Below are 25,774 nucleotides of genomic sequence, written 5' to 3'. Positions count from 1 at the left end.
AATATTTTTAAGACGCGGGTTGATGGGTTTTTGATAAGAGAGGGGATTAAGGGTTATGGGGAGAGGGCGGGAAAGTGGAACTGAGCCACGACAGATCAGCCATGATCTTATTGAATGGCGGGGCAGGCTCGAAGGGCTAGATGGCCTACTCCTGCTCCTATTTCTTATGTTCTTATGTTCTAAAACAGGTACGAGTAGGGGAAAAACTTGCACTGGTTTCATAGATTGCACCCAAAATGGAAACCCAAACTAGTTTGAGTTGTAAGGAGAGGCTGGATTGACTGGGACATTTTTTCCTGGAGCGTAGGAGGCTTAGGGGTGATCCTTTAGAGGTGTATAAAATAATGAAGGGCATAGGTCAGCTGGATAGTCAACATCTTTTCCCAAAGGTAGGTGAGTCTAAAACAAAAGGGCATAGATTTAAGGTGAGAGGGGAGAGATCCAAAAGGGTCCAGAAGGCCAATTTTTTTCACTCGGAGGGTAATGAGTGTCTGGAACAAGCTGCCAGAGGTAGTAGTAAAGGTGGATTGAATTTTGTCTTTTAAGAAGCAATTAGACAGCTGCATGGGTAAGATGGGTGTAGAGGGATATAGGCCAAATGTGGGCAATTGGGACTGGCTTAGTGGCTTAAAGAAAAGGGACGGCATGGACAAGTTGGGCTGAAGGGCCTGTTTCCATGTTGTAAACCTCTATGACTCTATGACACTGTGTTCATATTTTTTGATGTTACAATTGTTTTGTGTTGAGACTGAATTTCAAAGGATGTTTAAGAAAGAGCTTCCTGGACAATAGAGTTTGAAAACAGGCTTAATAACTTTATATTTGTTCTGTATATAACATTCTTTCTATTGAGAAACTTATCAAAGTTTACACCAATAAGCTGCACTGAAATAAAATTGCAACTGAGATATCTGATTTGAACTTTCAATGTCCTGTTTTACAGTCCTATATATTAAATAATAAATGACTTTAGTACACATTGAAAGGTTTTTCTAATAAATATTTATTTGGGTAAGTACTTACTTTTCAATCAATAGACTACAGTATTTTGTTTCTCAAAAGCAAATATATGTGGTGGTTTGAGTTCTCTGTTCACCAAAAAATGGAGTTTATTGCTCTGTAAATTAGTTGTCTTGCGACCATAATATTGGGCATCTATTATTATTCCTCGCTGTGTGAATACCACTTTCAGATGCATCAGGGGTGAGCAACTAAGAGGGTCACATGACACTGGTAACCAAGGAGGGACCAGGCTAGGGAAACCGCCCTTGCAAGTGTAGGCTTCTGTGTCAGTTTGATTCTGGAAGCTGACTAGCAGCCGTGAGGCTGCAAGCCTCTGTATTCTAGCTATATGTAAATAAACCTTGCAGTTGTTATTTACCTAACTGGTAAGGAGGGGTTATTACAGCATACGCCTTATATTGACTCAGGGATTGAAGGTATATCTGCTAGCCAGAGTTCAGTTTCAGAATGTCATTCTGCACATTCTTGTTGTTCCTAGATCATCAATTATTCTAAACATAAGGAACGGGGTATACTATCTGATACTGTTTCACATGGTTTATTATTGAGCATTTCATTATGTAGAGCAGCAACCTTACTTCTGAAACCAAAAAGATGTAGAATAGGAGTTATGTCAGCTCCCACAAGGTTGCATTATTCATCAATCCATCAAAGGTCTATTTTCAGGCATTGAACTCCAACTTGCATGAGCTATGTGTGTAATTTTAGGTTCCAAAGGCACACTGCAGGGAAAATGGCTCCTAGGTTGAACAAACTTTAAAGATTTCTGGAATACTTTAAAAAAAAGTGAGGTAGAAATATGTTTGAGCGAGAGGCAGAAAATTGGTGATATCTGACTGTCCTTTGTGTGCAGCATTTTATATTCCGTTCTTTTCAGGCACTCCAGCTTTTGATGGAGTCAGGTTTCTGGTTGCTAAAATTTATTTGGACTCTGTGCAACAATACAACTTTCAACAGCCTTTTATACCCATTTCTTCCAGTGTTGCTTTGCAAACACATCATTAAAATGCTTTCAAAGCTTATCTGGTGATGTAGAAATACACTGTCTCATCAGCGTGCCCTAAAGTTACCAAAGGCCCCCAGATTTTTTACCTCTTCAAATAAATTAGCATCTGAGTTATATTGATTGAGATATACAACATTTACAACCTGTGCCAGCAATTTCACCCAGGATGTTGAATGCAACCTTATAATGAATAAAATAACAGATGAAATGTCCATATAGTTAAATAGCAAACACCTCAAGCAAGTGCTTTGCTTAGACACAGCATGAATCTAGATTTTATGCTTTTTTTAAATTCATTCGTTGGACATGGGTGTCACTAGCTGGCCAGAATTTATTGCCCATCCCTTGTTGCCCTTGAGAAGGTGGTGGTGAGCCACCTTCTTGAAGTGCTGCAGTCCATGTGATGTGGGTTGATCCACAAAGCCATTAGGGAGAAAATTCCAGGATTTTGAGCCAATGACTGTGAAGGAATGGTGGTATATTTCCAAGTCAGGATGGTGACTGGCTTGGAGGGGAACTTGCAGGTGGTGTTGTTCCCATGTATCTGCTGCCCCTGTCCCTCTAGATGGAAGTGCTGTGGGTTTGGAAGATGCTGTCTAAGGATCTTTGATGAAATTGTTGCATTGCATCTTGTAGATAGTACACACTGCTGCTACTGAGTGTCAGTGGCAGAGGGATGGGTATTTGTAGATGTGGTGCCAATCAAGTGGGCTACTTTGTCCTGGATGGTGTCAGGCTTCTTGAATGTTTTTGGAGCTGCACCCATCCAGGCAAGTGGAGATATTCCATCACACTCCTGACTTGTGTCTTATAGATGGTAAATAGGCTTTGGGGAGTCAGGAGGTGAATTACTTGCCGCAGCATTCCTGCTCTTGTAGCCACTGTGTTTATATGACAAATGCAGTTGAATACCTTTCTTTAAGGAGACTTACCAGACTCTCTAAAGTGAAACGATTAAAATCTATCTGCAACCATTTAAGATCTGCCAACTGCTTTCTCAGATAGACCAAAATCATGTAAGTTGAAATGTGGGTTATGGGGAGAGGGCGGGAAAGTGGAACTGAGCAGCGACAGATCAGCCATGATCTTATTGAATGGCGGGGCAGGCTCGAAGGGCTGGATGGCCTACTCCTGCTCCTATTTCTTATGTTCTTATGAAGTGCACACAGCACAGTAATACTTACTTTTTCCGATAGATCTTCTGAAAGATTATTTTTCTGTTGTAGTTTAATCGTTGAACTAATAATTGTTTTCTGTATTCCTCCACAATATAAAAGGGTAATTCATTCTTAATGAAAAGCTAAATTAAGTGGTCAGCAGTTGAAGAGGCTCAAGATTTAGGTTGTCACCATATTGTTAGATCTCCTTCATGAAAGATTACCATGGCATGTTATGGTAACTTGAGACCACAATAAAGGTAGTCAAATGCATTGTTTAAAGGAAGGATCTTCTATATGTAATAAAGTAATGAAGTTTAACAATAACAGTAACTCAGCAAAACAGCAGTAACTGTGAAAACAGGACGACTGGTAAAACAGGTCTTGCTTGCAGAACACACTCTTGCAGACTGGGAAGCCCTCTAAAATCCACACATGCTCAGACCCCCTCCCAGCTGACACCAGTAAAACAATTACATGGAAGAAACATCTGAGAAGACCATTCTGCACTCAAAATGACACCAGTAACACGTCTATCCTCTTAAATTTCAATCCCCCAAGAGGATAGAAATGTGACAAAAGAAATGTCTTAACCATACAAAAATCTATCAGGAACTCTGTGGTTGCTTTGCAACCTATGCAATACCACTGCTGATTCTATTGATGGTCAATCCGTACATTAACACTCCTCTTCCACTCCCCCAGCAGAATCAATTGCCAAATCTGGAAACACAGGAACCACTTTCTGATGAATGCCAACAGCAGCATTACCTTCCACCATGTTACCTGTAACAGCTGCTGACTCTGAAACTTTTCCTGACTTTAAGTCATAATGCATAATGGGGCAGCATAATGGCACAGTGGTTAGCACAGCTGCCTCACAGCACCTGCGACCTGGGTTTGATTCCCAGCTTGGGTCACTGTCTGTGCAGAGTCTGCACATTCTCCTCGTGTCTGCATGGGTTTCCTCCAAGTGGTCCGGTTTCCTTCCACAGTCCAAGCACTGTGCAGGTTAGGTGGATTAGACACGCTAAATTCTCCCTCTGGGTACCTGAAAAGGTGCCGAAGTGTGGCAACTAGGGGATTTTCACAGAAACTTCATTGCAGTGTTAATGTAAGCCTACTTGTGGCTGATAAATAAACTTACAGACTTATAAAGAAATATGATCTCAGTGTCTGAGAACAATTTTACCGTGTTGCAGTCTCACAGCCCAAGATTTGGTTCAAAATTTATTAACCATTTCTGGTTACTACAAACGTTCCTGGTGTAAACCTGATCATCCAGTTTGAACTGCCTCTCTTTGGTGTCATGTCTCTCCTTTTTTGCTTCTTTTTATCTCCTGCTCACTTTTTCTCTGAGATCTGGGTGAAGAAAATCCAGCTGAGACTTCGACCTAACAATAATTCCACTGGAGAGAGCCCTGTTGTGGAAATGCTGAAACCATGTCACGTATTCAACCCAGTCCTCGCTTCTCTCATCAAACTCACTGGCCACCTCGAACATTACCATTGTGCTGCTTACTTGAAATTCCATCGAGTAAACTCACGATGAAAACTAGCTACTCACTGTGTGCAGCCTCATGTTGCCTCACTGAACATCAAAAATCTTTATTTTCTAGTCTTGCTGTTTTCTCTCTGTCATCATAAAGATGTGATGAGTTGAGGTCACAAGTAAGGTAGTCGAACCTTTTGTGTAAAAGAAAGATGTTCTCTATATATTAAAATAGTGAAGTTTAACAATTACAATAACTCAGTAGAACAGTGATTACTGTAATAATTATTAAAATAGGAACAACTAGTGCACAGATTTTGCCTGCAGAACACTCTCTTGCAGACTGAAAAATCCTCCAAAACCGTAGATTCTCAGAATCCTCACAGTTGCCGGTAAAACAATTACATAGAAGAAAAGGCTTATAAGAACACTGACACTCTGTTAAATACTGCTATTTGTAATTGTGTCATGAAAATATTTTTATTAAGGTCACACTTAATTCAGCTGAAACTTGTGGTTGCTGTTAGCTATTATTGTGCAATTAATTTGATTTCTGACAACCTTCCATTCAGGGCTAACAGAGTGCAAACACATCTCAGAGTATAATGGTTAAATGGTAGCTTTTCCTTCAAAGCAAGGCCAGCAACAGTGAAACAACAGCTATTTGTAAGCTTCTGCCGCAATTGGAACATTTTTGACTTTTCTGTATTTCATGCTACAGATAAATAGTTAACATTTGAGAAATGTAGTTTACTCATCACTTTATAGTGATGGGTAATATGTTTGACATAATTTAACGTGAAACTTGTTTTCTTGTTTTGTCGGAAAAAAAGCTGGGTAGGAGTTAGAATAGTTTAACCAAGTTAGATAGATCTCTATAATTTGAGATGCCTCATGCAGTCAGTAAGCACAGGTAGAAAAAAATCAAAGCAGATTTATTTATTGAAGTTTTCATTGTCTCTGATACTTAATTCAGCGCTTCATTGTGGAAATGGGCATTTCAAACCCAATACTACTTTCATAGAGTCCAGCCTCTTCGAGGTGTCAGCTGCTCCTGACATTCTTTCATTGACAGGCTTTGAAATATTGAAAAAAATGCTCTTTCAATTACTGGATGCCATATTGTAAATTAGATATGTTTTTACTGCAGTGATTGATTATAGTCTGTCCTGCAAAAGATATGTTGATCACTTGTTTAAGTGTGAAGATGCATTAGCATGCTTTTCAGAACTGGGAAAAGTACTTGTATGCATCCAGAACTGAAGGAAATATTGCTTGGGATCTCTGATACAATGAATTTAAAATGTAGTGATGTAAAAGCAAGGTGACCTATGCTTATGAAATAAAATGATGGGCAGTACGGTGGCACAATGGTTAGCACTGCTGTCTCTCAGCGCCAGGGACGCGGGTTCAATTCCTGCTTCAGGTCACTGTCTGTGTGGAGTATGCACATTCTCCCTGTGTCTGCATGGGTTTCCTCCAGATGTTCTGGTTTCCTCCCACAATCCAACGATGTGCAGGTTAGGTGGATTGACTATGATAAATTGCCCCTTAGTGTCAGGGAGATTAATATGTAGGTTGTAGGGATAGGACCTGGGTACGATTGTTGTTGGTGCAGACTCAATGGGCTAAATGGTCTCCTTCTGCACTGCAGATTCTATGAAAATAAGGCTCACTTTGATCAGTAGGGTTGTGGGGTGGTCATGAGACCACAAGAGAAGGATGCAGTTCACAGAAAGTTTACTAAACTAATAACTGGAATGGGCAGGATGTTTTCTAAGGAAAGTCTGGACAGGCTAGACTGGTATCTGCTGGAGTTTGAAAGAGTAAGAGGCAACTTAATTGAAACAGTTTTAAGACCCTGAGGGGCCTTGACAGAGTGAATGTGGAGAGGATGTTTCCTCGTGTGCCAAGACTATAACTGGGGGGTCACGATTTAAAAATAAGATGTTGTCCGTTTCAGACAGAGATGAGGAGAAACATTTTCTTCTCAGGGTTGTGAGCATTCGGAATTCTTTTCCTTAGATTGCGATGGAAGCAGAGTCTTTGATTATTTTTAAGGCAGAGCGAGATAGATTCTCGATAAGCAAGGGAGCGAAAAGCTACTCAGGGTAAGCAAGAATATGGAGCTGAGATTACAATCAGAAAACTGATGGAAGATGTCATTGACAATGCTATCAAGAAGCACTTGCTCACTGATGCTCAGTTTGGGATGTGCCAAGGTCACTCAGCTCCAGAGTTCATTACAGCCTTGGTTCAATGGTGGACAAAAGAGCTGAACTCAAGATGTGAGATGAGAGTGACTGCCATCGAGGCAGAATTTGACAGAGTGTGGCATCAAGACCCCCTGACAAAATTCAATTCAATTGGAATCGGGGAAAATACTGCACAAAGGATGTCCATCATCTCAGGACATTCCTGAAGGAATGCTTAATGTGGTGCCGTAGGCCCAACTATCTTCAGCTGCTTCATCAATGACCTTCCCTCCATCATAAAGTTGGAAGTAGATGTTCACTGAAGATTGTACTTTGTTCAGTATCTTTAGCAACTCCTCAGATGGTGAAGTAGTTTGTGTCTGTATGCATGAAGACCTGAACAGGAGTAAAACTGGCAAATAACATTTGTGCCATGCCAAGTGGCAGGTAATCTCCAACATTAGTTAATCTAAACATTTTCCCTGCATTCAACAGCATAATGATGTGGAGATGCCAGCGTTGGACTGAGGTAAACACAGTAAGAAGTCTCACAACACCAGGTTAAAATCCAATAGGTTTATTTGCCCCTTTGTCAGGTGAGTGGGAGTTCTGATCACATACAGAGCAAATAAAGGCACACACAGTTTACAGAATACTGTCCCCTACGGACAAGCCCTCTGTATACACAGGATCTGCTCAGATAACGAGGATTGCAGCAGTCACCTCCAGACGCTGAAAGATGCCCTCATAAGAACAAGATATGGCGCTCGACTCATCGATCGACTGTTCTGACGCGCCTCAGCAAAAAACCGCAATGACCTCCTCAGAAGACAAATGTGGGACACAGAGGACAGAGTACCCTTCGTTGTCAGTACTTCCCTGGAGTGGAGAAGCTACAACATCTTCTCCAGAGTCTTCAACATGTCATTGATGAAGACGAACATCTCGCTAAGGCCATCCCCACATCCCCACTTCTTGCCTTCAAACAACCGCACAACCTCAAACAAACCATTCTCCACAGCAAACTATGATGTGGGTATGCCGGCGCCTCAGCACCTCACTGTACCGCAAGCCCACAGACAATCTCACAATGCTCCACTTCTCCAGTTTCCACCCTAAACATGTTAAAGAAGCCATTCCCTATGGACAAGCCCTCCGTATACACAGGATTTGCTCAGATGAGGAGGATCGTGACAGACACCTCCAGACCCTGAAAGATGCCCTCATAAGAACAGGATATGGTGCTCGACTCATAGATAGACAGTTCCGATGTGCCACAGCGAAAAACCGCACCGATCTCCTCAGAAGGCAAACACGGGACACAGTGGACAGAGTACCCTTCGTCGTCCAGTACTTCCCCGGAGCGGAGAAGCTATGACATCTTCTCCGGAGTCTTCAACATATCATTGATGAAGACGAACATCTCGCCAGGGCTATCCCCACACCCCCACTTCTTGCCTCCAGACAACCACACAACCTCAAACAGACCATTGTTCGCAGCAAACTACCCAGTCTTCAGGAGAACAGTGACCACAATTCCACACAACCCTGCCACAGCAACCTCTGCAAGACATGCCGGATCATCGACATGGATACCATCATCACACGTGAGAATACCATCCACCAGGTACGTGATAAATACTCTTGCAACTTGGCCAACATTGTCTACCTGATACGTTGCAAGAAAGGATGTCCTGAAGCATGGTACATTGGGGAGACCATGCAGACGCTACGAAAACGGATGAATGAGCATCGCTCGACAATCACCAGGCAAGACTGTCCCCTTCCTGTTGGCGAACACTTCAGTGGTCACGGGCATTCAGCCTCTGACCTTCGGGTAAGCATTCTCCAAGGCGGCCTTCACGACACACGACAGCGCAGAGTCGCCGAGCAGAGACTGATAGCCAAGTTCCGCACACATGAGGACGGTCTCAACAGGGATCTTGGGTTCATGTCGCACTATCTGTAACCCCCGTGACTTGCCTGGTTTGCAAAACCTCACTTACTGTACTGTCTGGAGACAATACACATCTCTGTAACCTGTGATCAGTGCTCCTTCCACTCACATTGTCAGCCACTTCAGGTCTTGAACAGCAGGTTAGGTGTAAGGATTCGCATTCTAATCAGTAATGTCTAAACTGTCTGTGCTTTATATGCTCTGTCTGAGGCCAGAACTCTCCATTCACCTGACGAAGAGGGAAACCTCAAAAGCTTGTGAGTCTATTATCAAATAAATCGGTTGGACTAAAACCTGGTGTTGTCAGACTTTTTACTGTGTTCACAGCAAACTACCCAGCCTTCAGGAGAACAGTGACCCAATACCACACAACCCTGCCACAGCAACGTCTGCAAGACATGCCGGATCATTGACACGGATGTCATCATCTCACATGAGAATACCATCCACCAGGTACACGGCACATACTTTTGCAACCAGGCCAATGTTGTTAACCTGATACGCTGCAGAAAAGGATGTCCCGGGGCATGGTACATTGGGGAGACCATGCAGAGACTACAACAATGGATGAACGAACACTGCTCGACAATCATCAGGCAAGACTGTTCCCTTCCTGTTGGTGAACACTTCAGCGGCCACAAGCATTCGGCCTCTGATCTTCAGGTAGACGTTCTCCAAGGCGGCCTTCACGACATATGACAGCACAGAGGCGCTGAGCAGAAACCGATAGCCAAATTCTGCACAGATGAGGCCTCAACTGGGATCTTGGGTTCCTGTCGCACTATCTGTAAGTCCCATGACTTGCCTGGGCTTGCAACATCTCACTTACTGTCCTGTCTGGAGACAATACACATCTCTTTAACCTATGCTTAATGCTATCTCAACTCACATTGTGTGCGCCTTTAAGACTTGATTAGCTGTAAAGACTCGCATCCTAATCAGTATTCTGTAAATTGTTTGTGCCTTTATATGCTCTGTTTGAGATCAGAGCTTGCACTCACCTGATGAAAGGGCAAATCCTGAAAACTAGTGGCATTTACTACCAAATAAACCTGTTGGACTTTAACCTGGTGTTGTGAGGCTTCTTACTGTGTTCAACGGCATAACCATCGCTGATTCTCCTACTATCAACGTTCTGGGGATTACTGTTGACCAGAAACTGACCCAGACTAGGCATATAAATACTGAGACTACAAGAGCAAATCAGAGACTTAGAATTCCGAGATGAGTAACTTACTTCTGACTCTCCAAAGCATATCCACCATCTACAAGGCACAAATCAGGTGTGTGATGAAATACTTTCCATTTGCCCAGATGAATGTGGTTCCACTTCAGAAATTTGACACCATTCTAGCTAAAGCAATCATATGATTGACATCCTATTCTCCAACTTAAACATTTACCTAATGCACTGATGCAGTGGCAGTAGTGTGTACCATCTACAAGATACAGCAATTCACCAAGACTCCTGTGACAGCCCCTTCCAAACATACGACCTCTACCACCTCCAAAGGCAAGAGAAACATGTATGGGAATCCCACCACCTGCAAGACCCCCTCCAACGCATACGCCAGCTGAGATACTTATGTTCATCCCCACATGGGATATGCTACCTTTGAATTGTACTAAATTCCACATGTAATGCAAACATTGTCTTTTTGCTCGACCAGCCTGCATTGTACCATTTCAACAACAAATGCTAAAATTAAGTCTTCATCTGGAAAGTAAAAATAATTTAATGGTTATGAGGTTTTACTGCATTTTCCGTCGCCTTTGCAGCTCCCTTTTCCAGTGGGAAAATCAGGGATCCCATGAATACTGTTTTTTATTTTAAATTTGCTGTTGGATTTGACCATGCAGCCAAAGTTTCATTGCTGGCTGATTCTTTAACTGAGTTGGAACTGACTCCCAATACATCGGTCTTATGCAGATAAGGCAATGCCAAAGTAAGACTGTGAAATTTACTTAAAATTTAATTTTAAGGCAGACCTTTATTTTCATAGACTCTGGAAGCAACAAATGCATTGAGAGCTATCAGCACTTGCATATGCCTTAACATATAACCAGAGTTCATGATACGACTGAAGGTACAAGGATGCTGGGTTCAGTAGTCTGGACACCTACCTTCCAGAATTCAACCCTGCAAGGAATAAAAACAACATTATTCGAAGATTAACAGCAACTTTTGGTTTTGATGTGCGTTTGCCTGTCAGTATTTGAAATGCTAGTCTTTTTTTCGTTTGTGGAACGACATGATATCTGACTGTAATAAAGCTCTTTCTTTCCAGTAGCTCTATTTCTGTCAATCTAAAGGAATGATGGTTTTCTGCATGGTCTTAAATTAACTGGATGGCTGCAGACTGTAGATATAAGTCTGTACAGAGAGTGTCCTCACAGAACTATTTCAATTGCAAATAACATTGTGCTCTATGAGATGAAGAAAAGGTCATCAAAGAAATGATTTTTTTTTAGCAGTATTGACATTTGTTAATGAAGATTTGTAGGAAATTGCCTTTGAAGTGATCTGCATTCCAACTGTCAAGTTAACAAATTTATTCCTTGTGCCACATGACGAAATGCATTTCCCAGAAAAACCACATCCCCTCCAGCTTCTTTCTATTATTGTTACACATCTATTATCAAAATTGGTTTGAGTACTCCATTGAGACAGAAAAGCAGTATGCATGGTGTGATTCTCTAAAAGAAGCTGACACTAACTAGATGACAAACCAGTTATCAGAATATCATAAATTTGAAATACATCAGGTATTATTTTAAAATAGGATATGTTATGTGATGTTTAATGATTCAGTTCAGCTCTATGTATGCTGCAGTGAATTCAAACTTGGGAAATTAATCCATCAGGACCCTGCTGTGTTTAGCAGAAAGCTATTAAGTTTTTTTTTGCTTCTTTTTATTTCCAGCAGATCAAAAGTTCACATAGCATGCCACAGGTTAGAAATGCATTTTGAGAGATGATAGCAGCCCTCTTGCATATTGTACTGCCCAAGAGCTGTCATGTGAATGAAGCAGCAACATTTTTATTGCAATGTACAGTCTCTTCAGTGGTGTTTCACTTCTTGTCTTAAATTCTTGGATTGCAACCCAGTGAAGTGGCAATCCTCTACCAAGCTGCAGAGTAAATGCTAAACGATATCTGTACAGTAAGTGCTCAATGATAGCTGTATACTGAGCACTATCTACTTGTAGCAAAATTTGAACAAGAGCTTATATGATATTTTGAAATTGATATCAAGTTCAAATATTCCTGCTGTAGACAGTGGATGTGACAACCAATTCTGGAAGAACAATTGCAAATGTAGCTTTCAGAAATAAGAACAGGAACATTGTAAACTAATGTATAATATTGAACAATGTACATTTGTTTTGTTTGTGCATTAATTCAAATGTTCCATGTATAAAGATTTGATGGTTAGCTTTTTAACCAAGTTGCTTTCCTTTATCTTGATAGTCACATTTATCCCTATTGTAATGTGCTTGCCTACATAATTCTTTTGAAAAAAATTACTACTGAAACCAAAAATACAAGGGAGAATGTAGAGAAGGCTCACGTGGAACAGAACTGCTAGAATGGACCTGTTGGGCCAACGGCTGATGGTTTGTGTTGTAAATTGTCACTGTGAGAAAAAACTATACATATAAAGCAGGGATGCAGCATGTTTTGGACTGAATTTTGTGGTTAGCTGTGAAGTAAGACTACTTGTTGCTGAGCTTGAAGCAAATCTTGCAGAGAGACCTTGCCATCTCTTATGGTGAGAGCTTTAACTCTATCGGCATACAGTTGTAGTGCTCTTTAATGGGAAGTCCCAATATGGAGCTGCAGTGATGATATCAACTTGACCAAGCAGACAATTATACAAAAAAATAGTTAAAGACAGTATTCAGGAAATTAGTGGGGTACTGCAGGGATCAGTGCTAGAACCCCAGCCAGTCACAATTTTGTATTAATGATTTAGATGAGGGAACAAATGTATTTTCTCCAAATTTGCAGATGACACAAAGCTGGATGGGAGTTGAGCTGTGAGGAGAATATACAGATGCTTCAGTGTGATTTGGACAAGTTGCGAGTGGGCAAGTGCAAGGCAGATACAGTATGATGTGGATAAATGTGAGGTTATCCACTTGGTAGCAAAAACTGGAAGGCAGATTATTATCTAAATGGTTATAGATTGAGAGAGGGGAATGGCTAATGAGAACTGTGTGTCCTTGGATACTAGTGATTGAAAGGAACCATGGAGGCTTAAGGCTGGCACAGTAGAATAGTGGTTAGTACTGCCATCTCTCAGCACCCAGGGCACAAGTTTGATTCCTGACTTGGGTAACTGTATGGAGTTTGAATGTTCTCCATGTGTCTACATGGGTTTCCTCTAGGTGTTGCAGTTTTCTCCCACTGTCCGAAGATGTACCGTGCTAAATTGCCCCTTAGTGTCAGGGGGATTAGTGGGATAAATATGTGGGGAATACAGCCTGGATGGGATTGTTGTTGGTGCAGGCTTGATGGGCCAAATGGCCTTTTTCTGCACTATATGGATTCTATGAGGCTTAGCAGGTGGTAAAGAAAGCAAATGGTATGTTAGTCTTCATAGCAAGGGGATTCCAGTAAAGGAAGAAGGATATCTTGCTGCAATTCTACAGCGTGTTGGTGAGACTGCATCTGAAACATAGTGTGTAGTTTTGATCTCCTTATCTGAGGAAGGATGTTCTTGCTCTTGAAGGAGTGCAGAGAAGGTTTAGCAGACCGATTCCTGGGATGGCGGGATTAATGAATGAAGAGAGATTGAGTCAGTTAGGATTATATTCACTGGAGTTTCGAAGAATGAGGGGGATCTCAGAGAAACCTATAAAATTCCAAGATGAGTAGACAGGGTAGGTGCAAAAAGTATATTCCTGAAGACAAGGGTGTTCAGAACCAGGGGTCATATTCTAAGGATATGGAATAAACCGTATATGACTGAGATGAGGAAAAACTTCTTCACCCAGAGAGTGGTAAGCCTATGGAATTCATTACCAAAGAAAGCAGTTGAGGCCAAAACATTGTCATTATTCAAGAAGCAGTTATATATGGGGCTAAAGAGATCATAGGATATGGGAGGGAAAGAGGAAATAGGTTAGTGAGTTGGATAATCAGCCATGTTTATAATTAATTATGGAGGAGCCTCAAAGGGCTGAATGGCTTACCCCTCTCCTATTTTCTATGTTTCTATGAAAAACAATGGGCAGAACTTTCTGTTTTTGAAACTAAGTGCTGAGGTAGTACCATGGCCTGTGTCCCGCTCCTCAAAATGGCAGGAAATCGTGGATGAGTGGATTGCCAAATCACCTGACAGGTTGGGAACTGATTTCTCAGTCCCAACATTAACTGAAGGAGTTGGCAGACCGGGCGTCATATTTAAACATCACCCGAGCACACACCTCACTCTTTCTAGCACGGCTGTCTTTAGAACATGCACACAGTCTAGAAACCAGAGGAAGAAGTCTGAAAGGCACAAGAAAGCGGCACCCACTTCTGCCCCGAAGTGCTCAAGAACTTGTTTTGAGGAAGAAATCAGCAAAGGGATGTGCTACCCTAGGAACGGCTCCAGAAAACACCTCCCTGGCTAAGGAAGCTATCGCCACCTGTAACAGGAAGAAGAGGGATGATCTCATCCATTCCACCCAGGTAAATCATCCTTCAACCTCCTCCAAGGTCAAACTCTCATCATGGCATCATGTACTCTGATCAGGGATCTCACACAACCATTAGCAGGGGACACATTTCACCACCGATTGTCTCTCAAAAACTTTCAGATCATCACTATTTCATCTGTCATGCTGCTCGCACTCAGACTGTCAGCTCCTTCTGCGAAGGGCTCACCACACAGAGGAGATATACATGTTTCCCACCCTTGGCTCTATCCCTTCTCATTATGTTCCTTTATTTTGGCTTCATCCTGAATAAGCTGGCCCCCAACAGACAGTAAACATCCCAAACTGCGAGAAGTGTGGTCGACATTGCCCCCCTCACCTAATTTGAGGGGCTTGCTTCTGATCTGGCTGGAGATGATCAAGGTTGCTGCTAATGGGGAAGGGAGATTGGTTTGTCCCAGCAACCTAGTACAGATGAGACCTCCTTGAGTTCATCACAATCTGAGATTCACAGTGCAAGCTTGTATTCTGCCTGCTCTTTAACTAAAAATCTCTCCTTTCTATTATAGATATCAGCAGACCCAAGGAGACAACATAAGCCCAGTCCCCCAACCACCTCAAATGAGGAAGCCACCCAGGAAGAACTGTCACTGTGCTCATCATTGCACTCCATAGTGCAGAGTCACAAACCTCAGTGGGGCATAGCTCTGGATTATGTTCATGATCCCCAAACTGGAGAATACCTCGCTGACACATATCCCAGCAGCAGTCAAAGTCAGGGGTAAGAAGGCTTACCCCTCAGGCATTCAGGTATCAGGCATTCAGAGGGCTGCTGAAAACTAGCCACCTACTGAGTCCAAGTCTGTAAGCTGCAACTGTCACTCAGCAGGCTGGAGCAAAAGGCGGAAGAGCCCATCAACATTCCATCTGGTGTCTGACATGCTAGAGCCATGAGGTCACCATGACAGTGTTAGTAACTATCATGGAGACCTTAACTCAGCAAGTTTTGCTGGGTTTGCACTCGGCCCAAGACTCTATGGCCTAACAACCTGGTGCTAGGTGAGAGGGGAATGAGGCACTTTGATCTTCCTCTAAATGCTGCTTCTCCTGAAGTAATCAGCAAGGGGCCCTTGGGTACCCACAGGGAGGATGAATGTCAAATGAACACCCCAAGAGCCTCCACAGGACACTCCAAGAGAGCCAAGTTGCTCGGAGTTCCCTCTGCCTTTGACCACTTGCATTCCAGTTGCTCAAGTCATGAAGATGAATCAGCCCCTGAACATGTTTCCCATTCTTGGCTCTACCGGGGCCCTCCAGGCCTCAGGCCACCAAAGAACATCCACCAAGGTCATCACAGACATCAGGATGTTACAATCAGCAAGCTGCCTCCACCTCTGCTGCAGATGTTGGAGCTGCACTCCCAAACTACCAGGACCACCAGAATGATAGAGGTGGGAAAATTATGAAATATTGAAATCACTTTTGGTTCATGGGAATGCAACCACTGTAAGAATATTGCACTATTGTTAATATATTTAATGTGTTGGTGAATGGCTTGGTCAGCTGAAGGCATTGTGATTATATGCATATGAATCCTCTAATTTTGAGGTTTAGCCATCAACCCACACAGCAAAGAAACTGACCACAGTGATGACCTTCAAAGTCACTGGCAGGGGATAGCCTCTGAGTCCACAGGCTTTAGGTCCTCTTGAAGAATGTGGCAGATGTGATCCACCAGGACTCAGGGCAAATGCAGATCTGTGTGGCATTGTCTCTCATTTATCTGCAAATAGGTAGACCCGTGGTCCAGTGGGTCTATCCTACTGATTGTCATGTTCTTGCTGTGGCTGTCAGACACACTGGACTTCGGGGGCCTTTTCTGAAGCTGCAAAGTCTATCCCTTTTCCTCCCCGATGCATTAAAACTCTCAAGAAGGATTGAGCCAGAGATCCATAAGTAATGATAGATGGAATAGATTAATGCATAACTTTTGAAGATAGTAAAGCTCACAATCTTGATCCAAAAGGAACTGTAATGGTCTATGGTGGTGCTGCCCTACTAACCTTGTCGCTAGTGCAGCCTTGAACATAGCTTGCATGCACATCGACGTGACCAAAATGTTATCTCTGAGACTACACATCTGAATCCTACAGAGGTTGAAGAAGGTTTGAATAATCTGTGTGACCTGACCTAGCTTAATATTCCAATCTCAGACTGCCATACTCATTAACAGTAAGTTGTTTATGATTAATGACTAGGTGCCCTTTGGCCTGTGATGAATGTCAATTCTGAAGATCACATGGAAGTCTTTCATTGATGGGATGCCACATATGCAGCACTCAGATCTGCTTATCGATTGTCTGCATTCCCAAATTTCACCTTCCTCTGTGTTAACGTTAAAGTGCGATGTTAAGGCAATAATTTTTCCATTTCCCTTTTAACGGCATTGTGAAAGGCATGGATTCCAATGGCTACCTTCTCAAGGAGATCGTCTCCATTTGAATCTTGTGGCAGCAATGAGTTAGAAGATGCCTCTACTTGGAAAGGACCCCTTAGTCTGGCAGTGAGCTCCTCCCACATAGCCTCAGACACCTCCATTGCAGACCGCCGCCCTCCCCGCCCCCCACTCCAAGCCCAAGGCTGCAGATTCCTCCCATAACTATTACCATTCCACCTACAAATCAGTACAAAGACAGACAATGAGCACAGACTATGAAAATACCCTGAACACTGAGCTGTGCATGATCCCATATGAGGACACAGCCATTCCCTGGAGCTGAAGTACAACATGCATGCCATGCATTATCCTGTCGCAAAGCCCACCGCACCCCAGGACTGCCTGTTCCTGTCACTCTTGACTGTGAAGTCCACAAGCCCAAGGACATGAAGCTGGGCGGCCGTATGTGCTGTGAGGAGGATGCTAAGAGGCTATAGGGTGACTTGGATAGGCTGATAGAATGGGCAAATACTTCATAAATGCAATATAATGTGGATAAATGTGAGGTTATCCACTTTGGTAGCAAAAACAGTGAGGAAGATTGTTATCTGAATGGTGGCAGTTTAGAAAAAGGGGAAGTGCAACGTGGCCTGGGTGTCATGGTGGAGCAGTCACTGGAGGTTGGCATGCAGGTACAACAGGCGCTGAGGAAAGCTAATGGCATGCTGACCTTCATAGCAAGAGGATTTGAGTATAGGAGTATAGGATGTCTTGCTTCAGTTACATAGGGCCTTGGCAAGGCCACACCTTGAGTATTGTATGCAGTTTTGTTCCCTTAGTCTGAGGAAGAACATTCTTGCTGTTGAGGGAGTCCAGCAAACATTCACCAAATTGATTTCTGGAACGGTAGGACTGACATATGAAGAGAGACTCACTGGAATTTAGAAGAATGAGAGGGGATCACACAGAAATGTATAAAACCCTGATGGTACTGGAGAGAGTACTTGCAAGAAGAATGTTTCCGATGTTGGGGAAGTCCAGAACTAGGAGTCACCATTTAAGAATAAGGAGTAAGCCATTCAAGACTGAGATGAGGGAAATCCTCTTCACACAGAGTTATGAACCTGTGGAATTCTCTACTACAGAAAGCTGTTGGGGCCAATTCATTAAATATGTTCTGGAGGGAGCTGAATGTGGTGTTTGCAGCTAAAGAGATCAAGGAGTATAGTGAGAAAGCAGGAGTGAGATACTGAAAGTGCATAATCAGCCATATCATATTGAATAGTGGTGCAGGGCCAAATGGCCGACTCCTGCACATATTTTCTACTTTTTTACGTATTCTTTCAGTCCTGAGTGTAAGCCCAAGGAGTGTCTCAACTCTCTGACTCTGATTTGCTGGCCCTAAAACAAGGACTTTAACTTTCAATGAGTGCACTATTGTCTCCATATGGTATTTTTCATGTCTATCAATGATATAAAAATTATCCTTGAGAACAGTTTATTTTGCAAATGATCAGTTCTGTTTAAAAGAATAGTTGAACTCCTCCCTGAGTATTTTCGCTCAGATGCTCCTAATTTCTGTGACCAGGTTAAACAGCTCATATTGCTGCATTCTCAACTATGGGACATCTTCACGCAAGGGCTGCACGAGATTTTGTGAAATTCCAAGCGTTTTGCAGAATTCTGTGTACAGATGGCACTGCTTCCTTTGTAGGCATTTAGAGCTAGTTCTCTCAATTATAAAAGATTGATGTGAAATAAAGTGGGAATTTTGGCACGGAATGTTATTTGTCACTTTTGGTGATTTTCATAAAAGCAAATTTAGCTCCGACAAATTATTCAGAAGTGGATGATGACTGGAAACTGTTGAAGTATTTCTAATATTTTGCTATTCTGCGAAAGATCTGCATCCTGTTTATGATTTTTCACACAGGTACTTCCTGTTCTGGGAGGTGTCAAGTAGCTCTACTCAACAATATTCTAGCCTTTAACAAAATGCATTTGTGTTCAGCTATAATGAACCCCGATATTTCCCTACTTGAAGTTGCTTACATCAAAGAAATATATGTAGACATTTCAATATCATGTGTGAAAATGGAGGAGAGTCAACACTGATCTAGAGCCCATATAGCTGGGGCCAGTAGCTGAGAATCCAGACAGACAATTGACTGGAGAAAATGGTTTCTGTCTGACTGCAAATTATTATGAAAGAAGCAGGTGATTTGGGTGCAGGAGATGGAGAATGGAGAATCAGTGAAGCTGTTTCCAATGTTTTGCACACCTGTTTAACCCGTTGTGTATATTCAATGACAGCAGAAGATATAGTGCTTTAATATTGCTGGAAAAAACATCCTGTCAAAGCTTTTAGTCTTGCACTCATCAGGACAGATACCAGAATTACAAATTACAATAAAAATTCATATTGCGGAGAAAAGGGATGCTGATTGGTTGGCAGATGGACTCTGGTTGAGGTGTTGTCGTGTACCAGAGAACAGTTATCACACAAGTATTTGCTTAATTGAAAAAGGGGGCAATGTCTAGAGGAGTTCTTTCGGTTCACAGAGGGCTGGGTCCCGTGTATGAATATATGTAATTACAAGCATAAGTGAGACACATTGCAAGCCTGAGTGATAATCTTAAATTGGTTGTTAGTGTAATTCTTAGTACACTGGGGACTATTCAGCAAGTGGTCTCCAATTATCAAATTGCGTCTAATGTTGGACACTATGCTCTGAATTTTGCGAGCATGGGGAGGTTGAATAATCAGTACTCTGCCTGTTGTGAAAAGCTGAAGGGACGTACTATTTGATATGATCCACCAGTCATTTGGATGTACAGCCCACATATCCGGTATCACACCAGTACTGAAATTTATGAACGACAAAACTCACTTGTGTGGTAGGCAGAATGTAATTTTGGCTTGACAGAAGTAGCATAGTGGTTAGCACTGCTGCTTCACAGCTCCAGGGACCTGGGTTCGATTCCCGGCCTGGGTCACTGTCTGTGTGGAGTTCACACATTCTCCTCGTGTCTGCATGGATTTCTTCTGGGTGCTCCGGTTTCCTCCCACAGTCCAAAGATGTGTGGGTTAGATTGATTGGCCATTCTAAAATTGCCCCTTAGTGTCCTGAGTAGGTTAGAGGGATTAGTGGGTAAATATGTAGGGATATGGGGGTAGGGCCTGGGTGGGTTGTGATTGGTGCAGACTCGATGGACCAAATGATCTCTTTCTGCACTGCAGGGTTTCTATGATTCTATACCCTGTTAATGGAGAATATCACTCGCATTACTACTGCAGGGTAGCAGCGTAAGACAGCTATCTGTTGTTCAAAGTTTTGAGACACCTTACCATTCCGGGGCAATTTAAGGTAGATTGGGCACCTCTTAGGATTGAAAGTGGCAGCTTTAGGTCCATTCATGAATATGCCCAATATACAACAAGCAATGATCAGATAGCCATTATCCTTCAGGATAGCTTTGCATCCTGATTGTCATCAAGCTTTCCTCATGAACAAATGGCTCAGGCCCTATATACAAGGTTGCCAATAAAGACCAACTGTATAGTGCATGGAGCTGTCAGAATCCCAATACATATATTGACCAACGAAGGTAGGCTTGCAGTAGTCAACAGGAGTGAACTAATTGGTAGATTCCTCTACCAGCTTGAACAGGAAAAGGTGCTAGTTAGCCTGTTCCATTTCAAAGCTGAATTTGAGTGTGGAATAGGACGCATTAGGGTGTGTAAGAATATCCTTATTCATAACTGTGGCTTTAAATATTGTACATATATATTTTAAATATACATATCTTCATCATTTTGGAATTATGGAAGAGGTAGGAGGTTAAGTGTAATTCCAACAAAAATGTCTTTCTTGTGGAAACAGCTGAAAATGTTAGCAAGAGCTGGGCCGGGTGGGGTTGTTTGTGGGGGAGGAGGAGTTGGCAACACCTCCAATCTGGGCAGACATGGTGTCATTAAAGCTGTACTCAGAAAGTTGCTCATTTCATAAGTTCAATGAATGCACAATCAGAAAAAAGGTGGAACTTGCAAATTGCCAAAATAATGATGTGTGCAAATGTCTGCAGCTTCCTCGAGTGGCACGTAAGTGAATAAGCTAGCAACATTGAACAAGTTACATGGAAATGCTTAATTGTCTTCTGAGGATATCAGCAGACAGCATTGTGGTTGTGGGCTGTGCTGTGTATGTCTGATCTCAGGTACTTGTGTTAGTAAGAAGATGGTAGGTATGTATCATCCTTGTGGCAGTCATACATCTGTTTTGATCCAAGTAATGAAACTCAGATGGCAATAGAGTGGTTTTGTGAATGTCCACATTAGGGTTTTTGGGCACTAAGTGCTTTAGAAAAGTAATTCTGGAGTATCTTAGTCCTTGGGTATAAGATACCATTGAGAACTGGCCTCATTAATATTCATTTATTGTAAGAAATCTCTCTCTCTCTCTCTCTCTCTCTCTCTCTCTCTCTCTCCATTCATGGCTTATCTTCTGTGCTGCTTACTGTATACAGGTGGAACAATGAGCATATTGTTTTATCAAAACAAAGTTCATGAAAGTCTTAATTAATATTCAGTGTGATTTCCACCCCCCCAACCGCCACCCCTCCCCCCCCCCCACCCCAAGGCATGTTTTGCAGAGGTGGCCCATCATTAGCCGGCAGTGTGATCTTACAGTCCCACCACTGTCGATCTGTTTTCTCTTGTTTGCCCCTTCCACCACTGGGGAACCTACGCAAGGGATCACCATGACTGGATGATCTCACTGGTGGGAACGGCGATAAAGTTTTGGCCATTATGGGCCTTATTTTACCATTTTGATTCTAAGTGCTGAATCTGGGCATGATTCAGCTCCGACTTGTAAACCCTGTTCTCAGGCACCCCCGTACGTACTCAGTCTGAAAAAGAAGTCACGAGTCTGAATCACGTTGTGGGTGGGGCTTATTCACATCTGAATCGCTACTGCTCCGATCGGAGCCTTCAACTGTGCATGTGCAGTGAAAAAAAACTTAAAAAACGCTCCCCTGTCACATCACTCCTGGGCCGTAAAAAAACGAATAAAGCGGCCTGGGAGCGATGGCCCCCACAGATATCACCCCACTCCCCCGCCACCCAGACTGACTGTTAACCCCTGTCCCCCTCCCCCCCCCCCCAATGAATCGCCCGCAGAGTGGCAGTGGGCACACCCCCCCCCCCACCAGAGTATGATTGATTGGACCTCCCCCCTTCTCTCCTCCACCCCACCAGAGAATGATCTGACCCACCTCCCCTGCCTCCACCACAGATATATCTGGCCCTCCTCCTTCTCCTCCCTCCTCCACAGCCCCCCCCACCAGAAAATGCTCTGGCCCCCCACCCCCGCCACCTCCCCACCAGAGAATGATCTGGTCTCCCTCCTCCTCCTTCCACTAGAGAATGATCTAGCGTGCCTCCCCTGCCGGAAGCTCTGAATTTATCTCTTCCAATGCTGGAGCGTCAGAACAGACCTTTGCCGAGCATGTCTGTTTCGCACCAAATCTGGATGGGCGGATGTGATGGTAAAGGCGGAAATGCCAGTGAGTTTTGTTCGTCCAGCTCATTAAGTCAAAATGCATGTAAATGCATTTAAATTGACATTGTGCCCATTTTGGGCGCGGTACTGATCACAGCCATTTTCGGGCCTTGGTAAAGTGGAACTCTATGTGGATGCGAGCACGGATCACGCTATTCACCTCACGTCTAACTTTACCAAGTTTTTGCACCGGAAAACAGGCGCAACGCAATGGTAAAATCAGCCCTATGTTTCATTTTCACTTCCCCAAGACTTTCCTGAAGTCAATTTTCAAATCCCAATGGCCTCACTCTTTTGGTTACCAATAGGAATTGAACATCTCTGAAAGCTTCTGTGAATTTCTAATGGTTGAATAAGACTGAAGCAGGTCAATAAGTCAAAAAGCAAATGTTATCACTCATTAAAATCTTTTATCCTAAGTCTACAAATCAGCTGACTGGAGTATTGATTGGGAAATTTGTCTAATTGTGGACATTAAGTACTTTTACTGGAAGTTAGGCTAGCAAACAGTCTAGAGACTGTAATTTTAGTACAGAGGTTTTTAAATGTGAACCAGCAGTGCAGTTGGTCAATGTATTGTTATAGTTAGGCATTGTATCACATTCAGTGAAAGTAATTGTGTTGTTTAAAATTATCTACTTTAGTAACTAATATGTCAGTGAGCATTTTGGGTCACATTATAGGCATTTTTGATAATGGTAACCTATGCTTTTTAACTTAGTGACCATTCCTTAACACCCCCCACCCCCACCTCTGCATCCTTAAAAGCCACCATCAAATATACAAGTAACATTTTCAAAATCCTTCAACATTACTTTCACCTGAGGAATTCCTGATCGTCTTTCTTGTTTTTAAAGCTCTCTGATAAGGTTTCAACCGCTGCCATAACATTGAAACAATCTTAATTCAAGTCATAAATAGCAGCCTCAACAGCAATGAAAATATTGCACTCTCTCCTCATCCAGTCAAGTGTCTCTCCTTTATTTTCCATTTCACTCTTAGCGATCTAGTTGTAACCAAAGTACCTTCAGCAATGGCTTTTATTTTTTGTTTTTACATCATTACTACTGATTCCTGCGAAGGCTTATTCTTATCTTCTTCCTCTTTTCCCTCTACATGCTGCCTCTCAACGATAGCCAAGTGTGGCATCAAGTCCCCATACTGTAACAACACCCAGTTCTACCTTTCCATCTCTTTTCTTTGTATCTCCGTTTTCCTTATTGTCAGACTCATTATCAGACATCTAACCCTGAAAAGCTGCAATTTCCCATGGTTAAGCGTTGAACAGGCTGAAGCCATCATCCTCTGCCCCACCATGAAGTTCATGCTTATGGCATCAATCCACCCTCCTTTCCGTCCACAGCTTCTCATTTGATCCGGAACTGAGCTTCCAACCACACAGCCTCTCCATTACAATGACTGCTGCTTCCTTCTTTGCAATGACGCCGTTTCCTCCCTTGCCTCAACCCATGCACCATGAAAGCCTTATGCATAGCTTAGTCACCTTTAGACTTGGGTATTCCAATAAGGTTCAGGATGGTCTCCTATCATTAACCCTGTATACATATCAGTTTATCCAAAACTCTGCAGCCCATTTCCTAATTTTCTGATCCTGTGGAGCTGAAAATACATTTTTTATTGGATGCCACTTGCAAGATACCAAATGAGAAAAGATTTTGAAAATGGCAAACATTTCAATTATTGCTCAATCAATTTTATGGGTCATTTTAATATTTATTTTGTCTGTTACTTTATAAATATTGTTTTAAGCTGTAAATACTTGTCTCAGTAGAGAGAAAGAATGGTTAAAGCATGAATAAATATTTCGAGGTTGATAAGAAGGGTTAGGAAAGACAGAGGGAAACCTGTGACATTGACAAACATTAATGAGGGAGTTAACGAACATTGAGATTCACTGTTAGATTGGGTGCAGGCTAAATGGTATCAGTCTTACAAACAGGGAAATAGAAATCAACACCTATTTCAACATGGGAAAATCCAGTGGAGTGTATTACCAAAAGTAAACTTAAAGATTGCCTGTCTAAATAACCTAAGAGACAATAAACGTGCTTTAAGAAATAAAAGATTATACATGACCAACCTCCTTGATTTCTTTTGAAGAAGTGCTATCCCAAATGTATTGTGAAAAGCCACAAGAAGTGATAGTCCTTGACTTTGAAATATCAGTTGACAGCATTCTGCATGAAAGGCTACTAGTTCAGCTGAAAGTAATAGGGATTCATCCTTGGGAAGGAGTATGAAATGGACCAAAGTGTGCATGCTATGCTATCTTCGGAGGGAAGTGCTAAGTGACGTGCCCCAGAAATTGGTGCTAGAATTTCTTCTGTTCCTCATTTACATCAGCAAATTGGATTCAGAAACTCAATGCTAGTCAGACAGAATTGAAAAGTAAGAGGGGTAATTGAATCAGAGGAGACAACTTGGGAATATGAAATGAGTTGGACAATATGTGTAAGTGGGCAGATCAGTTACAATGAAGTTATAGCTAGCAGTAAACGCAATTGTGTTTTAAGACTGCTATTCAAGAAATAGAAAATGCACCGTACACAAAACCAAACAAGTTGCTTTGGTGATTCATTCAGAGTGCGTTCAAACACAATTTCACTCCTCATTGTCATCATGTCTTCAATGAAAAATAACATTTTATAGCATAATAAACACACAAATTGCATAATTATGGGAAAAAATGGAAGGTGGCCATAAAATTAACGATTTATTGCATAAATGCCTGTCTTTTTGTTTGAGTTAGCGATTTCCACTGAATGTAGAGGCTACAGAATTCCAATTGTGGAGAAATTCTGTTTGACTATATACATAATGGAAATTATGAGGCAAGCAGAACCAAATGTGAAGTACAAGAAATGAGGAAAAATATCAAATTTTTAAAAAAAATCTCAACTTGTGCAGTTTATTCTGATCTTAGTTTGCCAGGCCATGGTAAATGACCATGTGTTCAGATGCTGCACATTGAAGATAGTGGGTTCAAAGCTCCCTGGGCAATGTTAAGTCACTGAGAACTTCAAGACCAAGTCCACTGACCTGTGAAGTGAAAGGAGAAAAATGTAATGTAAATAGCAACAAAATATTTTGAGGATGAAGGGAAAATATTGCATATCAAATTCTAGACCATTGAGTTTAAAAAAATTATTACGTAAATAACTAGCAGAGAGAAGTTTTTTTAGTAAATTAAAGCATAGCTATTTGCATCTTAAATTAGCTTTATTAAGTGTCGGTAAATAGTATTACAAAGATACCTGTAAGATGTGCATCTTTCAA

At 42.1% G+C, this 25,774-nt stretch overlaps 1 protein-coding gene across 2 annotated transcripts in view; it reads left to right on the top strand.

Moving 5' to 3' along the window:
- Positions 1 to 25,774, top strand: part of immp2l (inner mitochondrial membrane peptidase subunit 2) — a 534,375-nt gene that overhangs the window by 418,894 nt on the left and 89,707 nt on the right. The gene's annotated exons all lie outside the window — the stretch shown is intronic.

Source organism: Carcharhinus amblyrhynchos, chromosome 6 (assembly GCF_965287045.1).
Source record: "Carcharhinus amblyrhynchos chromosome 6, sCarAmb.v2.hapA, whole genome shotgun sequence".
Lineage (NCBI taxonomy): Eukaryota > Metazoa > Chordata > Chondrichthyes > Carcharhiniformes > Carcharhinidae > Carcharhinus > Carcharhinus amblyrhynchos.
Note: the sequence above shows the minus strand (reverse complement) of the source record. Positions and strands in the feature narration are given on the sequence as shown.